Source organism: Anomaloglossus baeobatrachus, chromosome 1 (genome assembly GCF_048569485.1).
Source record: "Anomaloglossus baeobatrachus isolate aAnoBae1 chromosome 1, aAnoBae1.hap1, whole genome shotgun sequence".
NCBI classification, from domain to species: domain Eukaryota; kingdom Metazoa; phylum Chordata; class Amphibia; order Anura; family Aromobatidae; genus Anomaloglossus; species Anomaloglossus baeobatrachus.
The window spans coordinates 619,606,114-619,625,031 of NC_134353.1; positions in this window are offsets into that span (position 1 = coordinate 619,606,114).

The window sequence follows — 18,918 nt, forward strand, 5'->3', positions numbered from 1 at the left end:
GCTCATTACATATGCATGCCCATCCTCCCGCCCATCTCTCAGCGCTGAAGCTGGGGCTGATAGGTGGGCGGTATGATGGGCGGGGACGCGCGCATATTTAACAGCCGGCCGTGATCAGCCCTGGCAACTACAGCTTGGAGTGATCATGCTCGGCTGTATTCACTGCCCCTATGCATCCTCATCAGCGCGGGGGGCAGTGAATCAATGTTCTCACCGTTCCCCTGCAGCATCGCGATGTCCTCTAGTCTGCCTGCCGCGCTGTGTGGACTGGAGACTACCGGTGCTCACAGCGATGACGTCATCGCTGTGCGCACGTGTGTCTTCACAGCCGCGCCGGCAGAGTGAAGGACAATATATTACAGTGCTGCAGGGAACGTGACTGGCTCAACACAGCACTGTCAGCACAGACAGGAAGAGGAGCCATGCTGCGTGGAATGAGGAAAGGTGAGTGTAAACGTTTATTTGTTTTTTTGTGTGTGCCGCAGGATGGGGGTATGTGAGCAGGATGATGGGGGTATATGAACAGGATGATGGCATATAGCAGGATGATGGGGGTATATGAACATGATGATGGCATATAGCAGGATGATGGAGGTATATGAGCAGATGATGGGGTATATGAGCAGGATGATGGGGCAATATACCAGGATGATGGGAGTATATGAACAGAATGATGGCATATAGCAGGATGATGGGGGTATATGAGCAGGATGATGGGGGTATATGAGCAGGATGATGAGGGTATATGAGCAGGATGATGAGGGTATATGAGCAGGATGATGGGGGTATATGAGCAGGATGATGGGGGTATATGAGCAGGATGATGTGGGTATATGAGCAGGATGATGGCGTATATAGCAGGATGGGAGCACATACCAGGATGCAGTATATAGCAAGATGGGGCTATACCAGGATGAGGGACATAAATATATACACAAGACAGGAGGATCATTACCAGGATGGGGCACCTTAGTAGAGAATTTGGGGATATTACCCCCTTAATAGTGTCAGCAGCAGATTCTCGCCCCATAACAGTGTGTCATGACCACATTTTTTGCTTAAAATTTTATTTTCCTATTTTCCTTCTCTAAAACCAGGGTACGTTTTATGGTCCGAAAAATACGGTATAAGCTAAGTGAAATTAGTGAAAAAAAATCCCACAATTTTTGAGGGGGGTTGGTTATTTGCGTTCATTCTGCAGTAAAAATGAAATAGAAATATGACTATTTAAGTCATTTATAAAAGTTAATTTGCTTGACTTGTAATTTTCCAAAACCCATGACATTTTGATTTTTTTACCTGTCTGAGGGCTTGATTTTTCCGTGGTGGCCTGATGTTTTGATTGAAAATATTTTGGGGTAGATACGTTGCTTTGATTGCTTCTTATTACATTTTTTGTATACTTGGAACAAAAATCCTGCAATTCTGGCATATTACTTTTCTTTTTTCCTTTTTTTGATAGATCGTGTTAATCGGTTTTATGCTTAAATATATTTGTTTTTGATACCAAATATGCATTTTTTTACATTACTTTATTGTTAAAAGAGTTGTCCCACAAAAAATGTACATTTTAATAAATCTTAGAATGATATTTCAAAATTAGGTGTTTTAAAAAAAATATTCCTGTGCTGACATAATGTTATAATTGTGCCCCTACTATGTATTGTGTAATGGCTGTGTCTGACCATACAGGGACATGGTCTGATCATACCACATCTCATGGGATTTTATCTTATAAATGTGCCCCTACTATGTACTGTGTAATGGCTGTGTCTGACTTTACAGGGACATGGTCTGATCATACCATATCTCATGGGATGATATCTTATAAATGTGCCCCTACTATGTACTGTGTAATGGCTGTGTCTGACAATACAGAGACATGGTCTGATCATACCACATCTCATGCAATGATATCTTATAAATGTGCCCCAACTATGTACTGTGTAATGGCTGTGTCTGACTTTACAGGGACATGGTCTGATAATACCATATCTCATGGGATGATATCTTATAAATTTTCCCCCACTATGTACTGTGTAATGGCTGTGTCTGACCATACAGAGACATGGTCTGATCATACCACATCTCACGGGATGATATCTTATATCTGTCCCCCTACTATGTACTGTGTAATGGCTGTGTCTGACTGTACAGGGACATTGTCTGATCATACCACATCTCATGGGATGATATTTTATAAATTTACCCCTACTTTGTACTGTGTAATGGCTGCGTCTGACCATACAGAGACATGGTCTGATCATACCACATCTCACAGGATGATATCTTATAAATATGTCCCTACTATGTACTGTGTAATGGCTGTGTTTGACCGTACAGGGACATGGTCTGATCATGCCATATCTCATGGGATATCTTATAAATTTTCCCCTACTATGTACTGTGTAATGGCTGAGTTTGACTGTACAGGGACATGGTCTGATCATACCACATCTCATGCGATGATATCTTATAAATGTGTCTGACTTTACAGGGACATGGTCTGATCATACCATATCTCATGGGATGATATCTTTAGAGTTGAGCTCAGTTTTGTTCGAGGTTCTCCAGTTCTAGGCTCGAGTGATTTTGGGGCCTGTTCTAGATCCAATTAGAACTCGAGCTTTTTGCAAAAGCTCGATAGTTCTAGAAACGTTCGAGAACGGTTCTAGCAGCAAAAAAAACAGCTAAATGCTAGCTGGCTTTCCGCTGTAATAGTGTAAGTCACTCTGTGACTCACACTATTATGAAATTTCAGTGTATAGTGTGCGGGAACAGCGCCTTCAGATCACTGATGTTTGTATAATGGCGATCGCCATTTTTTTTTTCCTTGTCTTCCTTCCCTAAGCGCGCGCGTGTGGTGGGGAGGGCCATTATGTCAGCCAATCCCAGACACACACATAGCTAAGTGGACTTTTAGCCAGAGAAGCAACGGCATGTGTGATAGGATGTCCATGTCACATGTCCTTGCATTATAAAAACGGACATTTTCCTCCAGCACGCCATTATCTGCCTTCTGCGTCCTTGGTGTCAGACATCACTGGCGCAGCTCCGTCCTGAGTCTTATCGCCGATACAGCTGTATGCGCTCCATACACAGCGCTGGACAGCTTAGGGAGAGCACTTTCTATCAGTCCTTTTAAGGACTCATACCGGCAGGGTCAGAGCCATAGGTGACAGGTCCTGAAAACAGAGACAGCGTCTGTGTAGCTAAGGTCAGGGATTTCCTCGCTGCATTTCCCCATTAGGAGGGAATAGAAAGGCAGGCTTCCATTCCTCTACCCAGAGCCCCACAATCCTGGCACTGTACCCTCCTGTCCTCTGCACACTCCAACTCATTATAACTAAGCCATTATACTAGCAAACACTGAGTGTACCTAGTGGCATCCTAAACGTGGCTTTTGGACTTCTGTATAGTCCCAGTAGTGCACAGATATTTGCAGCACGTCTGCCTGCATTGCACACTCAAACTCATTATAACTAAGCCATTATACTAGCAAACACTGAGTGTACCTATTGTCATCCTAAACGTGGCTGTTGGACTTCTGTATAGTCCCAGTAGTGCACAGATATTTGCAGCACGTCTGCCTGCATTGCACACTCAAACTCATTGTTACTAAGCCATTATATTAGCAAACACTCAGAGAACCTAGGGGCATCCTAAACATGGCTGTTGGACTTCTGTATCGTCCCACTAGTGCAAAGATATTTGCAGCACGTCTGCCTGCATTGCACACTCAAACTCATTGTTACTAAGCCATTATACTAGCAAACACTCAGTGAACCTAGTGGCATCCTAAACGTGGCTGTTGGACTTCTGTATCGTCCCACTAGTGCAAAGATATTTGCAGCACAACTGCCTGCATTGCACACTCAAACTCATTGTTACAAAGCCATTATACTAGCAAACACTCAGTGAACCTAGTGGCATCCTAAACATGGCTATTGGACTTCTGTATAGTCCCACTAGTGCAAAGATATTTGCAGCACGTCTGCCTGCATTGCACACTCAAACTCATTGTTACTAAGCCATTATACTAGCAAACACTCAGTGAACCTAGTGGCATCCTAAACATGGCTATTGGACTTCTGTATAGTCCCACTAGTGCAAAGATATTTGCAGCACGTCTGCCTGCATTGCACACTCAAACTCATTGTTACTAAGCCATTATACTAGCAAACACTCAGTGAACCTAGTGGCATCCTAAACGTGGCTATTGGACTTCTGTATAGTCTCACTAGTGCAAAGATATTTGCAGCACGTCTGCCTGCATTGCACACTCAAACTCATTGTTACTAAGCCATTATACTAGCAAACACTGAGGAAACTTAGGGGCATCCTAAACGTGGCTATTGGACTTCTGTATAGTCCCACTAGTGCAAAGATATTTGCAGCACGTCTGCCTGCATTGCACACTCAAACTCATTGTTACTAAGCCATTATACTAGCAAACACTGAGGAAACTTAGTGGCATCCTAAACGTGGCTATTGGACTTCTGTATAGTCCCACTAGTGCAAAGATATTTGCAGCACGTCTGCCTGCATTGCACACTCAAACTCATTGTTACAAAGCCATTATACTAGCAAACACTCAGTGAACCTAGTGGCATCCTAAACGTGGCTATTGGACTTCTGTATAGTCCCACTAGTGCAAAGATATTTGCAGCACGTCTGCCTGCATTGCACACTCAAACTCATTGTTACTAAGCCATTATACCAGCAAACACTGAGGAAACTTAGTGGCATCCTAAACGTGGCTATTGGACTTCTGTATAGTCCCACTATTGCAAAGATATTTGCAGCACGTCTGCCTGCATTGCACACTCAAACTCATTGTTACTAAGCCATTATACTAGCAAACACTGAGGAAACTTAGTGGCATCCTAAACGTGGCTATTGGACTTCTGTATAGTCCCACTATTGCAAAGATATTTGCAGCACGTCTGCCTGCATTGCACACTCAAACTCATTGTTACAAAGCCATTATACTAGCAAACACTCAGTGAACCTAGTGGCATCCTAAACGTGGCTATTGGACTTCTGTATAGTCCCACTAGTGCAAAGATAATTGCAGCACGTCTGCCTGCATTGCACACTCAAACTCATTGTTACTAAGCCATTATACTAGCAAACACTCAGTGAACCTAGGGTCATCCTAAACGTGGCTATTGGACGTCTGTATAGTCCCACTAGTGCAAAGATATTTGCAGCACGTCTGCCTGCATTGCACACTCAAACTCATTGTTACTAAGCCATTATACTAGCAAACACTGAGGAAACTTAGTGGAATCCTAAACGTGGCTTTTGGACTTCTGTATAGTCCCACTAGTGCAACGATATTTGCAGCACGTCTGCCTGTATTGCACACTCAAAGTCATTGTTACTAAGCCATTATACTAGCAAACACTGAGGAAACTTAGTGGCATACAAGAAGTGGCTGTTGTACTCCATTTGTGCCCCACTGGTGCCAAGCTAGGTGCAGCACCTCTGCATGACACCCTCCTGCTCTGTTTTTAATTTGCTATAATGATAGCAAAAAATACTGCAACTTAGTGGCATACAAAAAATGCCTGTAGGACTCCTTTATTGTGCCACTTGTGCCAAGCAATCTCAAACACCTCTGCATTCTACCCTCATGCACATTTTGCTATGCTAATTTTATAGCAAACTCAGGGAATTCCTTGCTGCATTTGATCATTAGGAGGGATAGAAAGTGAGGCTTCTTTTACTGTCCTGGTACCCACAGAACACGGCCACTGTACCCATCTGTCCACTTTTGCCACGCTATTTAATTTGCCCAAAGAGCTGACTCTTTTTCTGCCATCCTAAAATTGTCTGGAATACTAAGTTAGTGTTCCTTTGCAGCCAAGCAAGGTACAACACATGTGCATTCTACACTCCTTTCCATTTCTGGAATGCAATTATTAACTGCGGGTAGTCCAGCCAATCTGTGACGAAGGTGCAGGCGTGGATATAATGTAGCCTGCATCCAATGAAGGTTTTCTCGATGTCTGAAAGCTCAACAATACCTTCTGTTTCCACTTCCAAAACAAGTGATGACCTGCCAATCACACTCCCTGTTGCGGGTAAAGGAGTGGAAGTTCAGTGTGAAAAACCATGTGTGACTGCTGTCCCCACAGTCACAGAGGATGAAGAGCACGCAGATGCACTTGATGGGGCAGGTGGTGGTTGCACAGGCACGCTAGGCCGCATTGTAGCACAGTGAAATTCACATTGCGACTTATGCTTCATTTTAAGTCGTGTACAGGGTGGGCTCCCCAGTATGCAGCAAAACCAGGCAACAGGAAAAGGACTCTAGTCAGTTGGGTTGATAAATGATTGTTTTACTTTTCCAAAACAAACAATAAGAACCATGCATACAATTTAAATAATTGAACAATCTATTCTGTTGCCTAGTACCTGCTAATCCCTCTGTGTAGCAGAAATTGTGTGTTTGTGCGTGTGTGTGTGTGTGTGTGTGTGTGTGTGCGAACACGACTTACCAGTGGCGCATCACAAGAGCTTCCAAGTTATCTACCTAAACATAGACAAAACACATTACCCCCCCTGAATACCCTTGTTAGCTGAAGCCTCACAGATAATGCAGATGATAACAGTGTGAATGCAAACCACACAGCTCTGCAACACAGTCATGGAAATCTTGAAAAGCAACAGTCATTGCAAACATGTGTTGCTGTCCCTCTATGATTTAAACTGTACGTGACAATTTGACAGTGCAGAGGCAGCAAGTCTTATTGTCTATATAGTCGGCCTACCCAGAACAGATATGTGTTTTGCTAATAAAACAAAGTGTTGCGTGCCCGCATTATTGTCTGGGCACAGCCTACCGTACCCGGGTACTGTGATGTCCAGTTGCCAGAAATACAGACTTTACGCTCCTCTCACGGTAAACAGTATAGACAGCACCGTAAGAATGTTGGTCTGTGGCACAGTATGCTGCTCACTGACGTTACAGTGCTCATCATCACAGTACAACACAACTCCCCTCACAATTGAACGAAGTGTTTCCGCGGTGGCTCCTTGCTGTAACATACACCTTTAGCTTTTCCTTCTGTTCATAGACAGCATCTCCAAGTCCACACCCGAAGAGCAATTATATATTGCTATAGTGACAAAAGGCAGATCCAAAAAAACAGCAGCCCCTTGTGTGTAGTCTGCAACAATGCATGCAATGAACGGCAAATAAGCATATTGCGTTGACAGTTGCTAAAGCTGAGCAATACACCTTCACGCTGTCAATTCATATCCATGTGATACTTCATGGAGGAAGTACTCAAAAGTGTGAGTTTTTGCCTTCTACTTACAGATTGTTGACAAATCTTACAGATTCCATGACTTGGGTGATCCTTTGCGATGTCCAAAAATTCACAGGCTAGAAAAGGCTTACAGCCCATGCGACCTGCATAGCCAACACGACTTCTGCTCAGAGTCAAAGTTGTGGTCCAGGATTCAGTTGTTGACGTGCTTCCAGTACTTTGTCTCTGGCCAGGAAGACGCAACGTAACCACGTCGTCAGTAGCATCCTCCTCCACCTCCTCTGCTGACCTCATCTACTGGCTGACTTTGGTTTGACAGTAAGTGTGGTCTCCAACCTCATCAATAACCCTGTGTGTTTTCATTCCCCTCGTCCTGAGTCCTCCGAGACAACGTCTTCCTGCCCTGACCGAATAGTAAAGTTGTCCTTCCAATCAGGTATCTGTGCTCCTCATCATGTTCCCCATTGTCTCCACCAGGAGGATTTACTTTTTGGAAATGAGGGTGTAGATTAGGCTCAGCACCTTCTTCATCGGGGCCTGGATCCCACTCACAAAGCTTCTGGCCATCTGCGCAGATCATTTCCCTTGTCTCATGGAACTCGCTACCTCAACACGTCAGATTATCTGCTACACACGCAAGCTTCAAACTGAATCTGAAAACTCATCTGTTCAGAAATGACTATAACCTTCAATGACACCAACTCCATACATACTTGACGCTCAACCTAAACCACTCCTACTGTCTCCTCCCAAAAATCCTTTAGAATGTAATCCCGCAAGGGCAGGGCCCTCTTCCCTCTGTACCAGTCTGTCTATAGTTACTTGTATATGTATTCTGTATGTAACCCCCTTCTCATGTACAGCACCATGGAATCAATGGTGCTCTATAAATCAATAATAATAAAAATAATAATAACTTCCTTGTCTGTACTCATTGCAGCTTTGGAGCAGATCTCTGATTCCCAGGCTATAGTGCGACTGAACATCTATGCAAACTAAACCATCTCTGTCACCCCATACTCAGCAGGGCTGGTGGAAACTTGAGAGCTGTTAGGAAGCAAGTGCGATTGGATTGACACCAAAGAGGAATGAAGTATTTGAGATCTTGAAATTGGGGTGGAGGAGAGGCCACTTTATGGAGCACTTCAGATCCATTGAAGCAGCTGCTGTTTTGGCCTCATCTACATTTGTTAGCGATGGTCGTGTCCATGAAAAAAGGGATCATATCAAATTATCCATGGGAAGAAATACACCTGTTCTTTTGGATGGTATTTGTTGTTACAAAACGGTGACGCCTTAAACGCAAGCAGCCTGCTGCGGTTTCAGTTGCGCCCAGGCATCAGCTGCCATTTAGGCCTGTGCCTCGGGTTGTCCAGCTGGCTGCTTTCTCCTCCACGTCTAAGTGTGGAGAGGCAGCTAGTGCGCATGCGTGTGCCAATTTACCCCAGCCGCAGCCTAACTCCAGTGTTTCGCCTAGTGAGTATGCTCAGCCTGACTGTGCCATTCCTGAGGCTAAGTCTTCATTTCGGGCTACAGCGCATGCTCCCACACTTAGTGCGAAAAGCCTCTTTGCACAGGTACTTGCACTCCGTGCCGGGTCTAAGTCCTGTGTTGTGCCTAGACACCATGCTAAAGCTGATAGTCTTTTTTCAGAGACTGTATTTCATGCTACTGAGCATGCTCAGGCACTTACTGCATCAGAGACTAGGTCCGGTAATGAACTCTTTGGCCCTGCCCCTGATGTGGGGGGCCCATATAGACCACAGGGCATCAGGTGTCCTGACGATGTGGCCAGGCCACTCCCAAATAGCTTGCAGAGGCCCGCCCCTATGACTCATTATTGATGGTCAGACGATGACTGGTGAGGTGTTTGGGTCATGACAGCCATGAGGTCATCATTGAAGTTGCAGTTCCAAATAGGATGCTAGTTATGCCACTCATGACGTATCACTCTGCTTTTGTCTCCAGGAGGTGCATTGTGGTCCACCCTGGTTTGGGGTGGACCCAGGTTATAAAAGGGGCTGGAGACAACAAGGAGGTGCGCAGTCTTCTATTATGCTCCGAAAGAGCACACCTCCATGTGTTGAACCCATTGTGGCTTTAGGTCAGAGGTAGGCAGGGATAGGGCGTCGATGCAGGCCGCCACCACAGTTGGTAACGCAGAACGGTTAAGACCAGCTCCTGTCCTACAAGTCCTGCTTGTGCAGCCCAGTGGCATTAACAGGCCTGCTGCTGCTGATGCGCCTGCTGTCCATAGGTGTGGCCCCAATGCACACAGTCAGCGTACTGAATGGCCCCTGTGATGTTAACAGGGAGTTCCTGGGCTGGGTGGGCGTGTGGACCCTGTGACGCTAACAGGGCTCCCAGTCTCAAGATCCGAGTGGCGTCTAACTTGGTTCAGGCTACTATTAGTTTCATAGCCACACAGCTCTGTATCTTCCACCGAACCTTCCAGTTGCCAACCTCTCCTTTTCCATCTGGGAGCACGGTGGACACTGACTGCTGATGGGGATATATACCTTTCTCTTTCTTTTCTTAATAATTTTCGTTATATAGCGGTAACATAGTATATACCACCTTATCCAAATCTGCCAGTCCCACCGTAACAGATGGTGTTTCTTCATCAAATGTTACTTTTGCTTAACCACCAAACCCACGGACCAAAACTTTTTTCCCCTTTCCAACACACCTGTTCCCCTTTCCACCAGCATCTGTCCTTTTTCAACTCATTTTGTATATGACCAAAAGTGCAACTCTGCAGGGACACCGTACTCAATGCCATCTCAGCACAGCAGCCAGCCCTCGGTCCCTCAGGTGTGGACAAGTAAAAGACCATTTCCTCCTATCCGTGACAAAGCGTCGAGATTCACTCTGTGCAGCACTGGTGTTTAGTGGAAAAGCAGATCGAAGATTGCGTATCACCTTCTGAAGATACTCATGTACACGTGTGTCCCTTTCTATGGCAGGAAATATTTCGTCCAAATTTTGATCTAACAGTGTGGCAACCCAGTAGTTAGCATTACTTCGAATTCGTACAATCCGAGGGTCATGTTGTAGGTAGTGCAGCAAGAAGATGCTCATGTGTCTTGTGCATCCAGGAGGACCAAGTCCTTGGTGTGTTGGTGGCAGAGAGGTGAGAATCGTGCCTCCTTACCCTGCCCTTTCCCCCCAACCTCGCACAACCGAAATGTGAGCAAGCTCTCACTCATCTGCTGAGTTTTCCATGCCCATCGCAAGTTCGTCCTCCATTTCTTCATGGCTCCTGCACCTTCCTCAACACTTTTTGCTGATACTATGCACCCTTGTTAATCCCTATCCCCACCATAACTGCTGCATAGGTGCCGCTTACCGTATGGACCTTGTAGATCTTATTATCCCTTCTGCATATGACTCCTCCTGTACTTCCTCACCTTTCTCTTGGACCAATACCTGACTCCGAATAATGCTTACAGTGTGCTCCATCATGTAGATGACCAGAATTGTCACGCTGAGAATGGCATTGCCAGTGCTAAACATCTTCGTCGACATTTGTAAACTGTGTAGAAGGGTGCATAGGTCCTTGATCTGACACCACTCCAGCAGCGTGATCTGCACCACCTCTGGATCAAGTTAGCCCAGGGTATACGTCATACCGTATTTCAGCAGGGCTCTGCGGTGCTGCCACACACGCTGCAACATGTGCAGATTCCAATTCCTGCGTGTCGGAACATCGCATTTCCGGCGTTTAACTGCCAGACCCTAAGACTTCCGGAGCGATGAAAGTTGTTGAGCTGCTGGGTGCGAAGGATGAAAGTGAGCACATTGCAGCGTGCCCGCTGCACAAGGCCATGTAGGCCAGGATGTTATTTTAAAAATTGCTGGAGAATCAGATTCAACACGTGAGCCATACAAGGCCCGTGTGTCACATTGCCCTGACGAAGGGCCGCAGACAGGTTTGCATCATTGCCGCACACGGCTGTTAAGTCACCAACGTAGTCCACTCAATCAATTTGTACTCTGGTCCCAATGGGAAGACACCACACCCTTTTTTAGGCCCCTCCTGTCTGCAGACCACTGCCAGACAAAGCTATGAACCTCTTGTTACTGTTACCCCCAGTTCAGTTTTATGAGTTTGTGTGCTTGTTACCTGACTACGTTTCCTGCTTGCTGTTTATGTACCTCGTTGGCCGATCCGCATTTCACCTCTGGTTGTTTTCTGATTAAGTCCTGGCCATCCCATTCTGTTCCTCTTCCTCAATTAATGTTTTTGACCCTGCATGACTACTATTCTCTGGAACTGCAGCCTTCCACAGGTATTGATCAACTTGGGCCCTGTGTAATTCCAAATCACTGTATAGGGGTTAAAGGGTTTCAGGGTTCTGGGTGTCCAGCTTGGTGAGTGGCTTGCCTCTAGCCTATCCTTTACAGCCCATCTGAGTGTGTCGATCCAGGCAGGCGTTACACCGTGCCCTCTGCAGAAGGCCATGTAGGCAGGGATAGTGTTTTAAAAATTGCTGGACAACCAGGTTCAACACGTGAGCCATACAAGTCACGAGTGTCACATTGCCCTGAAGAAGGGTCGCAGACTGGTTTGCATCATTGTCGCACCCGACCTTCCCTGACTGCTGGTTGAGTGGAGACAACCGTTGATGAAGCTCGGTCTCACTCTCCAGAGCTAACCGTCCACAATTCCTCAGCGGTGTCTCACATTTCCCCTACATTTCAAAGTAAACATTTGACCGCCTGATGGCCTTGAGCTCTGCTGCCAGCATAGTAAGGAGGTGTGTGGGATTCCTTGGGCGCAGTTACAAGGAAGGGTGGCCTGACCACACAAGGTTTGGGCCGAGGTGGAGGACCCACACGAGGTTGAGGAGGCAGAAGCAGTGGAGGAACTTGTACATACAGAGGAAGGATTGACACACAAGTCGTGGGGACGGCAAGACTTGTACAGCAAACCCTTCTCCATCTCTCACCATAGTTACCCAGTGCCCAGTCAGCAACATGTAACTCCCCTGTCCATGCTTACTGGTCCAAGTATCTGTGTTGAAATGCACCCTGTCACATACAGAGTTTCTCAAGGAATCGGTGAGGTTGTGTGCGAGCTACTGTGGTAGCGCGGGCACGCCTTTCTTGGAGAAGGAGTGACGACTGGCCATCGGCTCTTGGGGCACTGCAATGGGCATAAGGTCTCGAAAATCCTCGGTCTCAAAAGGGTGTAAAGGCAGCCTTTCTTTTGCCAACAAGTTGCAGATGATGAAACTCAACCTCTTAGGCATGTCATGCCCTTCGAAAATCATGTAAAACACAGCGAGGGGACTCCAACCACAGTCTCCCTCGTTGCCACTAATTGGGCCACACACTCCCCACTTGACTGGCATCAGTTGACCCAATTTTCAAGGTGAAAAAGATGCTTTGCATGAAGCACTCTCAAAAATACGTGTGCCTTTCCCGTCCCCTGTCTGACCCAGGGGAAGAAAAGTCCTCTGAGAGCCATGACTTGTTCATCTTGGTTCTTTTAGAAACACAGCGAGGGGACTCCAACCACAGTCTCCCTCGTTGCTACTAATTGGGCCACACACACCCCACTTGCCTGGCATCAGTTGACCCCCCTTTTGAAAAAGAAAAAGATGCTTTGCATGAAGCACTCTCAAAAATACGCGTGCCTTTCCCGTCCCCTGGCTGACCCAGGGGAAGACAAGTCCTCTGAGAGCCATGATTTGTTCATTTTGGTTCTTTTAGAAACACAGCGAGGGGACTCCAACCACAGTCTCCCTCGTTTCCACTAATTGGTCCACACACACCCCACGCGACTGGCATCACTTGATCCCCCTTTTCAAAATGAAACAGATGCTTTGCATGAAGCACTCTCAAAAATACGCGTGCCTTTCCCGTCCCCTGGCTGACCCAGGGGAAGAAAAGTCCTCTGAGAGCCATGTCCACATTGTCAGTGGACAGACGCGTGTGCTTATCTGCCAGCAGACCCCCAGCAGCACTGAAGACAGAGAGAACGCTGGCTGCAGGACACGACAAGATCCCCAAGGCGTACGTGGCAATCTCAGGCAATTTATCCAGATTGGAAGCCTAAAATGAGTAGGGCTCAAGTTGCACAGTAATGGCATCGATGTTTCCTTGCATATACTCATATATCTGTGTGTCCTCCTCTTTTTCCTTGTCCAGCTCTTTTGTTTTCACATGAGTATATGTCCTTGTCACTTTCCTATGTGTTTGTGTTGTGTTGTGAGTTGTTTGTCACCTTTTGGACACATTTGAGGGTGTTTTCTATGTGTTTTTATGTGTTTGTGATTGCCTGCCATTGTTTCCTATGCAGTTCGAGTTCGGTTCGTCGAACGTTCGACGAGCCGAACTCGATCGGGATGTCCGTTCGGCGAACCGACCTCGAGCCGAACCGCGACCGGTTCGCTCATCTCTAGATATCTTATAAATTTGCCCTCACTATGTACTGTGTAATGGCTGTGTCTGACCATACAGGGACATGGTCTGATCATACCACATCTCACGGAATGATATCTTATAAATGTCCCCCTACTATGTACTGTGTAATGGCTGTGTTTGACCGTACAGGGACATTGTCTGATCATACCACATCTCATGGGATGATATTTTATAAATTTACCCCACTATGTACTGTGTAATGGCTGTGTCTGACCATACAGAAACATGGTCTGAGCATACCACATCTCACAGGATGATATCTTATAAATGTGCCCCTACTATGTACTGTGTAATGACTGTGTCTGACCGTACAGGGACATGGTCTGATCATACCCCTTCTCCTGGGCAGGGGAGGATGAAAAAGAGCATAAAAACATTACAGCACAAAATCATAGCTAATTTTTCTATGATGTAATACATTGTTTCAAAACAGTCAAATGATTGTTTTACTCAGAAAGAATTAGCTGCAATTGCATGCTGTTCTGTCTTTATACTCTTTTGCTTTCTCCTGTATGGTCAGACACAGCCATTACACAGTAAATAGCAAAGACTACATCTATAAAGAAAGATGTTTGAGAAAGGGAAATGCCCTAGTATGTCACACAAATATACGGGACACTCACCTTTCTTTCAAACTCCAACCTGCAGCATCTCAGCAAGTCCTAATGGATTTAGTATAATAGGAACTCAAACCTGATAAATGGAACCTTTTGTTTACAGAATGGTGAATAATATGTTGCTCTTGACATGATTTATTCATTGATTTAATAGAAAATAAGAATTTGAGAATACGTGGAAGATATTACAATAAAGTGTTTTGCGTAAGTTCTTTCTTTAATTGCCTACAAAGAAGAAGATGATTAAGAGCTTAAGAGATTCTGAATAGCACACTAGTTCACCAAGTGTCAATGTTACTCACTTACTTGTTTCCTTCACAATGTTTTGTTCAAATTTGATATACCCTAAACATGCAAATATATTACAAAAAAAAAGAAAATACTCTAAAGTACCAGTTTCCATAAATAATCTGAGAGAAGGGAAACTTTCTGGCTAACACCAGGCACAACATTATTAAAAGTTTTGAAAAGTGAGAAGACATGATTTTTACTTTACTATTAATAATAATAATTATTATTATTATCATCATACAGTATACACAATTATTTTTTAAAACAAAATAACATGTTATTAAAATTTCTATTGTATTATTTTTTTCTGCAGTCACATGGGGCTGCCATTTTTATTTGTTGGTGTGTAAGTGTAAGACCATCATTCATAAGACCGCAGTCAGGTAAAGTAAATGAAGTTTTATCAATTTAGATTGGACAACCTTCCTTACTGTACTGGGTATACCAGATCTTAATCTGAAAATCAATTTTGGACATTTGCCTTTCAAATGATTCACTGAAATCTCAAATTTTTTATCTGGCTTTTATAATTTGCTTTTTTTATTTTGAATAGTCAAAAATCTGTTGGACGTTTTGCTGTCATAAGCATAATAAAAATTCTAAATATACTTAAGCAAAATTTTTCACAAACTAAAAATTTAAAATGTTCACCCCTTCCCCACAGTGAATATAAACATGCAGTGAATAAACACAATATCTCAATGCTTTCTGAAGGCTCATTTACAGCATAAAATACAAGAGTAAAATGTCCTGTCATCATGATTCTCTAGCTCAGAATGATTACAGTGATAACAAATTTGTATTTATTTTTTTGGTTTACTCTAGAACTAGAAAAAAAAACAGAAGTTACCATATTTTTCGGAATATAAGATGCACTTTTCCTCACAAAAATTTGGGAGGAAAATGAGGAGTGCATCTTAAAATCTGAATATAGCTTACCAGGTGGTGATTGAGAGGGGTCACAGTAGGCGGGGGCTCTGTACAGCAGCCGGCGGAGCTGCTGTGTACGGTGGCTGGCGCAGCTGCTGTGCGCGGCGGCTAGCGCAGCTACTGTTGTCAGCGGCCAGCGCAGCTGCTGTGGTCAGCAGCTGGTGAGGTATGAGGTATGAGGTACTGACAATGTCGGTGGTGAGGACTTCAGATAATGGCGCCCAGAGTCTGCACATACGCAGATGGAGCTCTCGGCTCCATATCTCCATCTGCGCGCTTGGGCTTCACTCAATACATGGTTATGGTGCAAAGCTGCATCCTCTAGATGGCCACGCTTGCTAGTTGGATGCACCCATTTCATACACTTGTATTGAGTTAGGCCACACCCACTAGACAAGTTCTGGCGGAGAAACATGCATAGTACACAAATGCGGTCTTGTGACTGCTGTTCATGGCTCAGAAACCGGTGAGTCGTCACAAGGCACAGTGTGAGTGCTGGGAGGATTCATAAGTCTGCAGTCACAGAGAGTAACTGCAGACATATCATTTTAGATGGGAACACCCCTCTAAAGAGGTGTTCTTATATAGAGGTTTCATTATACTGTGTGTGGAGTTAGCTTTTCATCGTGATGCACCAGAACAAATCTGTATTCGGCTTACTTGTTGAGCTGAATTAACTAAGCTGGAAGCCAGGGTGAATAATAACAGTGACCAAAGGTTATTGCACAGTGGGTGGTCTTACCAAATGTCACCTAGCACCGTGAGGAAGGAAAGCAGGCAGACAAGCAGGGCTGGGGATACCATATGACCTAGAACTAAGAGGGACTCACATGAGAACTAAATATGTTTAAACTGTTAGGAACAAACAATAACGTTTCCAGTCTGAACAAATCTAAAGGTGAGTTTGTAATCCTTACTGCAGGTGAAAGGAAAAAAGCAAAATATGAATAGCATCTGGCAACACAATACAAGCCCCCACCTGATTGTAAAGTGCTGCAGAATATGATGGCACTATAAAAAAACCTTTATTATTAATTTTATTATTATTATTATTATTATTATTAATAATAATAACACTGATGAACAGGCAAGCTTTTTTGTAGGGAAGATACACTCTGATGCTACAGTGTTTTTAATATGAACTAGTTAAAAATAGTATGATGTGCTTACAGCAGAAAATGGGTAACTTGGAGGTCCAGCTAGGAAGTAAATGCAGATTGACAAAGAGTAGTTTGCAGGGGAAATGGCCAACTGAGAGATATGATAAGGAAAACTCCAAGGTGAAACATAGCAGAACACAATGCTTCTTAATATCCAGACTAGAGTTGAGCGCGGTTCGCGGTTCGTGGTTCTCCAGTTCTAAGCTCGAGTGATTTTGGGGGCTGTTCGAGATCGAACTAGAACTCGAGCTTTTTGCAAAAGCTCGATAGTTCTAGATACGTTCGAGAACGGTTCTAGCAGCAAAAAGCAGGGCTTTTTACAGCTACAGTGTGCAGTAGCCATCGCTGGCAGCCTGCCAGAAGCTGGTAACCAAGATAAACATCGGGTATCCAACCAAAGCGCTTTGGTTAGTAACCCGATGTTTATCCTAGTTACGTGCAGGAAGCCCACACTTCCCCGCTCAGCTCGCTCCACCCCCTCCTGCCCGCGGCATGTACACACACACTCACACACACACACACACTCACACATACACATACACATACACATACACACACACACACACACACACACATGGTCCCGCTCGGCTTACCTGCGGTGATGAAGTCCCGCCATCCCGACCTCAGCGCTGTCACTGTCCTCCATGGCCGCCGCTTGTCACATCCCTTCTCTCGCTTCCGACCCGAGACTGACTAGCGGTGACGTCACGGGCCTCTCGCGACACTTGGAGTGAAGGCGCCGGTCATTGAGCTCAGTGACAGGGGCTGTCGGCAGTGCTGGAGATCAGCGCAGGTAATGTACCTCGCTGACAGCAGCACTTGTCATCCCCTGCAGTGACCTGGGCTGACCCATTGATGTTAGCTCAGGTCACTGCACTGCTCTCCCAGCCAATGGGGAACATCCTGCTCTTCATTGACTGGGACAGTGTGGATCGTCATGGCAACCCCTTGGATTACACCAGACCTGGATTTGTTTTTCATTCTAATAAATTGGTTAAAGAGGGAATGTTTTGGGGAGTGTTTTTTCAAATAAAAATGTGTTTGTCATCTATTTTTTTTTATTACTGACTGGGTTGGTGATGTCGGGTATCTGATAGACGCCTGACCTCACCAACCCCAGGGCTTGATGCCAGGTGACATTACACATCTGGTATTAACCCCATATATTACCCCGTTTGCCACCGCACCAGGGCGCGGGATGAGCTGGGGCGAAGCACCAGGATTGGCGCATCTAATGGATGCGCCACTTCTGGGGCGGCTGCGGCCTGCTATTTTTAGGCTGGGGAGAGTCCAATAACCATGGACCTCCCTAGTCTGAGAATATCAGGCCCCAGCTGTCTGCTTTACCTTGGCTGGTGATCCAATTTTGGGGGGACCCCTACGTGTTTTTTTTTTAAAATTATTTATTTAATTTAAAATAACAGCGTGGGGTGCCCTCAGTTTTGGATTACCAGCCAAGGTGAGGTTGCCAGCTGTGGTCTGCAGGATGCAGCCGTCTGCTTTACCCTAGCTGGCTACAAAACTAGGGGGAACCCTACGTCATTTTTTTTTAAATTTTTTTGGCTAAATACAAAGCTAAGCCCCCTTAGTGCCACATGAAAGGCACCAAAGGGTGCTCCACTTTTTCTCCACTTTTTCTCATTTTTCTCCACTTTTTCTCCACTTTTTCTACATTTTTTCTCCACTTTTTCTACATTTTTTTCTCCATTTTTTCTCCACTTTTTCTTCACTTTTTCTCCACTTTTTATCCATTTTTTCTCCACTTTTATTCCACTTTTTCTCCACTTTTTCTCCACTTTTTCTCCACTTTTTCTCCACTTTTTCTTCACTTTTTCTCCATTTTTTTCTCCACTTTTTCTCCACTTTTTCTCCACTTTTTCTCCATTTTTTTCTCCACTTATTCTCCACTTTTTCTCCACTTTTTCTCCACTTTTTCTCCATTTTTTTCTCCACTTATTCTCCACTTTTTTTTCCACTTTTTCTCCACTTCTTCTCCATTTTTTTCTCCATTTTTTCTCCACTTATTCTCCACTTTCTCTCCACTTTTTCTCCATTTTTTTCTCCATTTTTTCTCCACTTATTCTCCACTTTTTCTCCATTTTTTTCTCCATTTTTTCTTCACTTATTCTCCACTTTTTTTCCCTTTTTCTCCATTTTTTTCTCCATTTTTTCTTCACTTTTTCTCCACTTTTTATCCATTTTTTCTCC